We start from the raw sequence: 8,312 nt of genomic DNA, 5'->3' as shown, positions 1-8,312 counted from the left end.
GGATGCCATCCGGGGCATCCCCAAGCTTAGGCTCTTGGTATCCTTGAATATTACCTTGGGGTGCCTTGGGAATCCCCAAACTGAGGATCTTTCCACTCCTTATTCCATAGTCCATTAAAACCTTACCCAAGACTTGAAAACTTCACAACACAAAACTCAACAGAAAATCTCATAAGCTCCGTTAGTATAAGAAAATAAATCACCACTTTTGGCACTGTTGTGAACTTATTCTTTATTTGTATTGGTGTAATATCTATTGTATTCCAACTTCTCCATGGTTCATACCCTCCGATACTACTCATAGATTCATCAAAATAAGCAAACAACACATAGAAAACAGAATCTGTCAAAAACAGAATAGTCTGTAGCAATCTGGATATTTAGAATACTTCTAGAACTCCAAAAATCCTGATAAATTAGGAAATCCTGAGAAATTTGTTTATTAATATTCTTTAAGAATAATCAGTATTTTATCTCACTTCTGTTAAAAATGATAATTGTTTTCCTAAGCACAAAAGTTTCTGTTTTTCAGCAAGACCAAATCAACTATCACCGTAAGCCATCCCAAAGGTCTTACGTGACACTTTATTGAAACAAAAGCTATAAAACATGATTACTACAGTATCGTAATCATGTGACCACACAAAAACAGTAGGTAATGGTGTTGGGTTGTCTCCCAACAAGCGCTTTTCTTTAATGCCTTTTTAGCTAGGCATGATGATTCCAATGATGCTCACATAAAAGATAAGAATTGAAGCATAATGGGAGCATCATGAAGCATATGAATAGGAAATTTAAGTCTATCCCACTTTCTATTCATAGGGATTTTGTGAGAAAACAACATATGGGAACAATAATCAACTTGCATAGGAAGGTAAAGCAAGTATAACTTCAAGATTTTCAACACAGAGAGAGGAAACTTGATATTATTACAATATGTAAAAACATATGTTCCTCTCTCATAACAATTTTCAGTAGCATCATGAATGAATTCAACAATATAACCCTCACACAAAGCATTCTTTTCATGATCTAGAAGAATAGAAATTTTATTAATCTCCACATAAGCAAATCTATTCTCATTAATAGTAGTGGGAGCAAACTCAACGAAGTAACTATCATGTGAGGCATAATCTAATTGAAAATTAAAATTATGATGACAAGTTTCATGGATATCATTATTCTTGATAGAATACATGTCATCACAATAATCATCATAGATAGCAACTTTGATCTCATAATCAATTGGAACCTCTTTCGAAATAGTGGATTCATCACTAAATAAAGTCATGACCTCTCCAAATCCACTTTCGTAATTATCACAATAAGATTAAAAACCCTTCAAAATAGTGGGATCATTACTTCCTAAAGTTGACACTCTTCCAAACCCACTTTCATCAATATAATCATCATAAATAGGAGGCATGCTTTCATCATAATAAATATTATCATCAAAACTTGGGGGACGAAAACTATCATCTTCATCAAACATAGCATCCCCAAGCTTGTGGCTTTGCATATCATTAGCATCATGGATATTCAAGGAATTCATACTAACAACATTGCAATCATGCTCATCATACATAGATTTAGTGCCAAACATTTTATAGACTTCTTCTTCTAACACTTGATCACAATTTTCTTTGCCATCATTTTCACTAAAGACATTAAAAAGATGAAGCATATGAGGCAACCTCAATTCCATTTTTTGTAGTTTTCTTTTATAAACTAAACTAGTGATAAAACAAGAAACTAAAAGATACGATTGCAAGATCTAAAGATATACCTTGAAGCACTAACCTCCCCGGCAACGGCGCCAGAAAAGAGCTTGATGTCTACTATGCAACTTTATCCTTGTGGACGTTGTTGGGCCTCCAAGTGTAGAGTTTCGTAGGACAGTAGCAAAATTCCCTCAAGTGGATGACCTAAGGTTTATCAATCTGTGGGAGGCGTAAAATGAAGCTGGTCTCTCTCAAACAACCCTTCAACCAAATAACAAAGAGTCTCTTGTGTTCCCAACACACCCAATACAATGGTAAATTGTATAGGTGCACTAGTTCGGCGAAGAGATGGTGATACAAGTGCAATATGGATGGTAGATATAGGTTTTTGTAATCTGAAACTATAAAAGCAGCAAGGTAACTAACGGTAAAAGTGAGCGAAAACGGTATTGCAATGCTTGAAAACAAGGCCTAGGGTTCATACTTTCACTAGTGAAAGTTCTCTCAACAATGATAACATAATTGAATCATATAACAATCCCTCAACGTGCAACAAAGAGTCACCCCAAAGTCACTAATAGTGGAGAACAAATGAAGAGATCATTGTAGGGTACGAAACCACCTCAAATTTGTTCTTTCTGATAGATCTATTGGGCTATTCCTCTAAGTGTCACAAACAACCCCAGAGTTCATACTAAAATAACACCTTAAGACACACATCAACCAAAACCCTAATGTCACCTAGATACTCCAATGTCACCACAAGTATCCGCGGGTTTGATTATACGTCAGTTCTGGGAGGCGCAGGCAGATGCCGCCTACAATCACCATCTCCTCCAGGAGCACCTGCAGGCGGAGGAGCAGATCACCGCAAAGGGGCGGAGCAGGAGGCGTTGCTCGACTCATACTGCTCCGCCTGCAAGGGCCGCCTCGAGCACTGGCGGTACCGCATGCGGGTGGCGGAGGTTGCAGCCGCCTAGGGCGATGAAGTGAATGAGGCGCTATTTGGTGAGACCGAGGACAATGTTGGCTCCGACGAGTCCCTGCTCCGCTGGCGTCGATGAGGCCCTGCTCAGCCGAGGCCCCGTGACGCCAGCAATGAGGCAGAGGACACCGTCGGCTCCACCGATTCCCCGCCCCGCTAGCACCGAGGTGAAGGATTTCGCCGGATTCGGCAAAGCCCTACTCCGCCAAGGACCCGCCATGCCAACAATGAAGCAGAGGACATCGCCGGCTCCGCCGAGGCGCCACCCCGTCGGCACCAAGGCGGAGGACCTCGCCGGCTTCAGCGAGGCCCCGCCCCTCCAACAACGAGGCAGAGGGCATCGCCGGCTCGGCCGAGTCCCCACCCCGTCGGCAATGAGGGGGAGGATTTCCCCTGCTCTGCCGAGGCGCCGCCCTGCCGGGAACGAGATAGAGGACATCGCCGGCTCCATCGAGGCCGAGGCACACAAAAACGAGGAAGTGTGGAACACAGTAGGTCGCCACCGCTCGGGTCCAAGTAAGGCCACTACTGCTACCCTCCGGTTCAAGCCAAGCTAGGCGGATTGACTATTGACGGCCAATTAGCTTCTTGGCGACGATGTGGAGGCGGAGAGCTATGTTCCAGAAGGACGCTGCTTCAGTTACTTAACTGCTGGTGCAGTTGGGTCACTAACACGTGGGCCCAATAGGCATCTGGGACACATGTCAGTTACGCAACTGCACATATAGTTAAGTAACTGAAGCTCGGTCCGCTGGAGGAGAAGCTTCTGTTCGAATCAGCCGAACACAGGTGGGTAGCTTCGGTTAATTGATTATACCTCCAGTGCACCCCTTTTTAGTTCAAGAATGTATAGGATGTAATGAAATCCGGCATGTTTATATGAAATACGACCGTGTATGAATGAATTTAGTTTGACTAGTTCGAATTCTTGTATCACTGGCATTGGATGAACATGCAAAATAATACGTACTAACATTATTCCCAGGGTGATCACCTCGTTTGCAGCAGTTTCACATGTACCCCCTCCGATCCTTTTTAGTCTGCATACAAGTTTTGTCTACAGTCAAAGTCTCTCTAGTTTGACCAATATTATAGAAAAAAGTATGAACATTCACAATGTAAAATCAACTGACTTGAAAGAAATCTAATATGCCAAGTAAAAAGGAACAAAGAGAGTACAAAGAGTTTGAGCAACTTTTTAGCGTTCCTGTACATTGCAATCAAACACACAGGCCTGGCAATTCATAGAGAATATTCAAAACAATCGATGATTATACATCTCAGCGATTCGCATGTTAGAGCCAATATTTACTTCACAACTAAAGAATAAAGAGAATCGATTGATGTCTTCTTGCTACAATCAATGAGCAAAATTTGACAAGGTTGTCCCATTCCAAAATGTCAAATGCGTGTTGTTTTGCGCACATCAATGAGCAAACTTTGACAAGGTTTTCCCATTCCAAAATATCAAATGCCTACGATTGTGGAATGGGCAGGGTTTGCCATCAGTTTGGACATTGACATGGCACCTCGTGCTAAATAAACCAGCTATTCTTTTTGTGCAGTTCCACCAAAATCAACCAAATTCGCGCGTAGCTTGTATGATTTCACCTTTATATGTTGCAATACCTTGAACATATCAGCACCTCCTTTCTTGTGCTGGAAATGAATGATTCAATGTATTCATGAACATTTTGTGTAGTTCCCATTGAAATCAAGCTGAGCACCCCTGTTTGAACAAATACAAAATAAGTTATTAGTATAAAGTAAATTGTACTATGAATTGACTGTTTAAACAGGCACCTACATGGTCCATGTAGAGCACACTTAAAAAAATGGAACTCACCAGAAAGAATCCTAGAACAACATTGTACTTGCGCATCACAGCAAAAAAGATGGAGATCTATCAGTCCTTCTGAGCTGAAGTTAGTTTGATCTTGTGGGGAGTAATGTAACCATCCTTCACCTGCTCCTTCTGATGAGAAGATAGATAAGGCTTCTTCATCCTGGCATAATCAGAACTAGTCACTTCACGTACTCCATATTCTTCTTCAGAGGAGGATGATCCTGTTGTGCAAAGACAAGAGGATTACTAAATGCTAGCATCCATGTTTGCTTGAAGAAAAGGAAAGGAAATATTTACAATGGCACACATGAAGCACTTCTCAAGGACAATACCACTTTCTCATGATAGTATCTAAACAGTAGAACAACCCCAATAGAGATGACAAAGGTCAATCATATGGATGAAATTCGTGGGCAAGTACCAACCTTTGTCGGGAGGCTTATTGTGTAGAGCATACAGATCAAGCACTTTTCTGCAACCATCTGTTGTTATCTACTGTGGTTGCCATGCTTACTATATACTCCTCGATTAGTTTACTGTTTCCAACATCTTCTTGTGTAGTTCCACTAAAATATATGGTATCTTCAAAGAAGATCCGTGTTTGCACAAGTGGATATAATTACATATTACATTAAGAGTGGCATCAAATCAATGGCAAAACAATTTCTCGTTCCAGCCATAGCAATAAATTAAGATGCAAAACTATATCATTACTTGTGTCATCACAGTTCCAGTGCTTCATTGCAGCACCGGGAGTTGATTTTTGTTATTCTTCTTCTTGTTCTTCCCTTCAATACTTGGTTCAATAACAGACAAGCTTCGCCTTCAATGTAAGATTTGGCATGTCAATTAGGGAGCACAAGTATAGTACTAAACAATGACATTAATTTTCTGATGAAAATGGCAAATACAGGCTAACAGTTGTGAAATATCCTTATCTTACCTCAATGGGATATTATGGTGCACATACAAATTGGAAGTCTTGTCTCCATTTGTATAGTTCACTAAAATCAAGCAACATTACCATACAAGTAGCACAACATATGAAAGCACACTGCACAATCATGTGAAAGAAGGCTAGTACTGAACTCTCATGACGCGGAATTCAAACAACTCACAAGAAGAAGTTCTGAACCAAATTTGCCAAGATGGATTGGAAGTAAGATCTCCTCTTGTGCAGTTCCACTAAGATCAAGCAATCAAGCAACGTTGCTGGTGTGACATTTTGGTTGAACTGCACAAAACACTCTTAAAACAAAAGTGTTTTGTGCAGTGCAACAAAAGGTCACAATAGCAACGAGGTGAAGTAGATAACCCTGTTTACACAGTGGTGCAAAGGAAACAACTAGTGGTCAATAATCGTGGATGACACATAAAAAGAAGCATCTAACTTATCTAAATGGGAAAGAAAGCAAGACTGTAGCATTTCTCAAACGGTGGCATTGATTCATATTAACAGAGAGATTATATTAACAATAAAATTCGTTAAACATGTAATTTGCTTTTAACTGTGGCATTGCATCAATTTTCTAGTGGCATTATTAGAGGGTGTTTGTTTACAGGGACTTTTTGGTGTAGGAATAAAAAAAGTCCCTTTTAGTCCCATGTAAACCTAACAGGAGGGACTTTTAGGGACTAAAAGTGGGCATTTGGGACTAAAGAAAGAAGACCCTGACGGAGAGTCTTTTGGGGACTTTTTCCAACAGTTGCCCCTGCCCTGCATCGCACCTTATCTCTATTTGTTCATTACTAGGGGTAACATGGTCTTTTAGTATGTCATTTAATAACCTCTAGTCCATGTTTAGTCCCTGGAACCAAGGAGGTCGGGACTAGGGACTTTTTAGTTGGGACTAAAAAAGTCCTAGGAATTTTTAACCAAACAGGGCCTTAGATTAACAAGAGCTAAAGAGTTGCACGGGACAGTGGATGCAGCAGCACCATGTGCATCTACTGATGTATGAAGGGGTGATGCACAGTCTGTTGCAACAAAGAACAAACAACCAAGGAGCATATTTGTGTTGGTCCCAGTTTTGTTATCTTTAGACACCTTTCCCTATGTGAGCACAACAAATTTAGTCCTGCTCAAACTATACAGCCTTGTCCCCCAAGACAAAAATATCAGTCCGTTACAGATGTGCGTACTGTGTTCGTCATTGTAGGTGCTGGATACCCAGTCTATACTAGTACTTTCCCCCTTCCTTTCCTCTTTGAACCACGTCCTAGATTCATGCTACTCCCTCCCTCCATCTATATAGGGCCTAATGCATTTTTCGAGGCTAACTTTGACCAGGTATTAGAGCAATAATATATGACATGCAACTTACACAAAGCACACCGTTAAATTCGTGTGTGAAAGGAGCTTTCAATGATATAATTTTCACATTGTGCATGTCATGTACTATTAATCTTGTCAATAGTCAAAGGCGGTCTTAAAACACATTAGGCCCTATATAGATGGAAGGAGGGAGTATACAACTTTCCCCACTACTTCCCCCCTTTCCTCTTTGAACCACGTCATAGATTCATGTGATACAACTTTCACCACTACTTTCCCCCTTCCTTTCCTTTTTGAACCACGTCCTAGATTCATGCTATACAACTTTCCCCACTACTTTCCCATATTCCTTTCCTCTATGAACCACCTCCTAGATTCATGTTATACAACTTTCCCCACTACTTTCTTGTTTGATCCAACACCTAGATTCAAGTACAGAAGCAGAAAATGCCCACATGCAGCTAGAGCAATGCATGTGGAATAACTAAATTATACCTTAAGGTTCTTGGCGTGTGGTTCGGTGGGCGGCCGGAGGCCTTTCTTCCCACACTATGTATGGTGGCAAGGAAGAAGGGGTCGGAGGCCCTCCCGTGTCGCCGTTGGGTAAAAGAGAACAACTACGCCGGTAGTGGATTCCTTCCCTCGCCGACGGCGAGAGCATTAAGCCTCCTTCCCTTCACGACGGACGGATTCCGCCGGCTCTTTGACCAGCTGTGAGGGGAGAGAGAGATGCCAATGAAGTCTTGTTTTGATCTAGAGAGGGTGAGAGAGTGTGAAGAGAGAAACTACAAGCACTGAGGCTCCAGCGTGTATATATATAGTAGAGAGTGTGTGAAGAGTGCAAACCCTAGAAAACAAGCACCGAGGCTGCAGCGTATATAGATGGAATGGTTTTCTTTTTCTCTCCATAAAAATCATTTTAAATTGTGAACGAAACAGAACTCTTTATTTAACGTAGTGATGAAAGATGCCAGGGGCAATGCTAATACGTGAAGAAAATTTAATGCTCGAAGGAGTCAACTTGCAATTAACAGTGCACGCTTCCCGGTCGCACTTACTAACGTTCATGTGTGGTACACGACCCTCCGATGTGAACAACAAGTGAACCACAGACGGTCAAAATGTCGGAAAGGTGGGCTGCACCATCCTCCAATTTTAAATATTTTGGGCACTTGTACTCGGCCTAAGTTAGTGTGCCACCGTATGTACTAAGGCTTACAATGGGTGCTAAGAAACTAGGGCGTATTGAGAGTAATCGCTAAGTTCACTTTGGTCACTGTACTCAAGAATGCGGTCACTATATACGTGATGAGGTGATTGTACGGTCACTGCGAGATCGTATAGCTCCATATCCATCCATTTTGACCAGTCAAAGAATCCTCCTAGCACCGCCCTAGATCACTTTCTGTCACAGTCATGCGGGGCCTACCTGTCATGGGGTGGAAGAAAGAAGTCGAACAAAAACAAAATTATGCTCAAGTGCAG

Source organism: Triticum aestivum, chromosome 4A, assembly GCF_018294505.1.
Source record: "Triticum aestivum cultivar Chinese Spring chromosome 4A, IWGSC CS RefSeq v2.1, whole genome shotgun sequence".
Lineage (NCBI taxonomy): Eukaryota > Viridiplantae > Streptophyta > Magnoliopsida > Poales > Poaceae > Triticum > Triticum aestivum.
The sequence above is the reverse complement of the archived record's forward strand: the minus strand, read 5'-3'. Positions refer to the sequence as shown.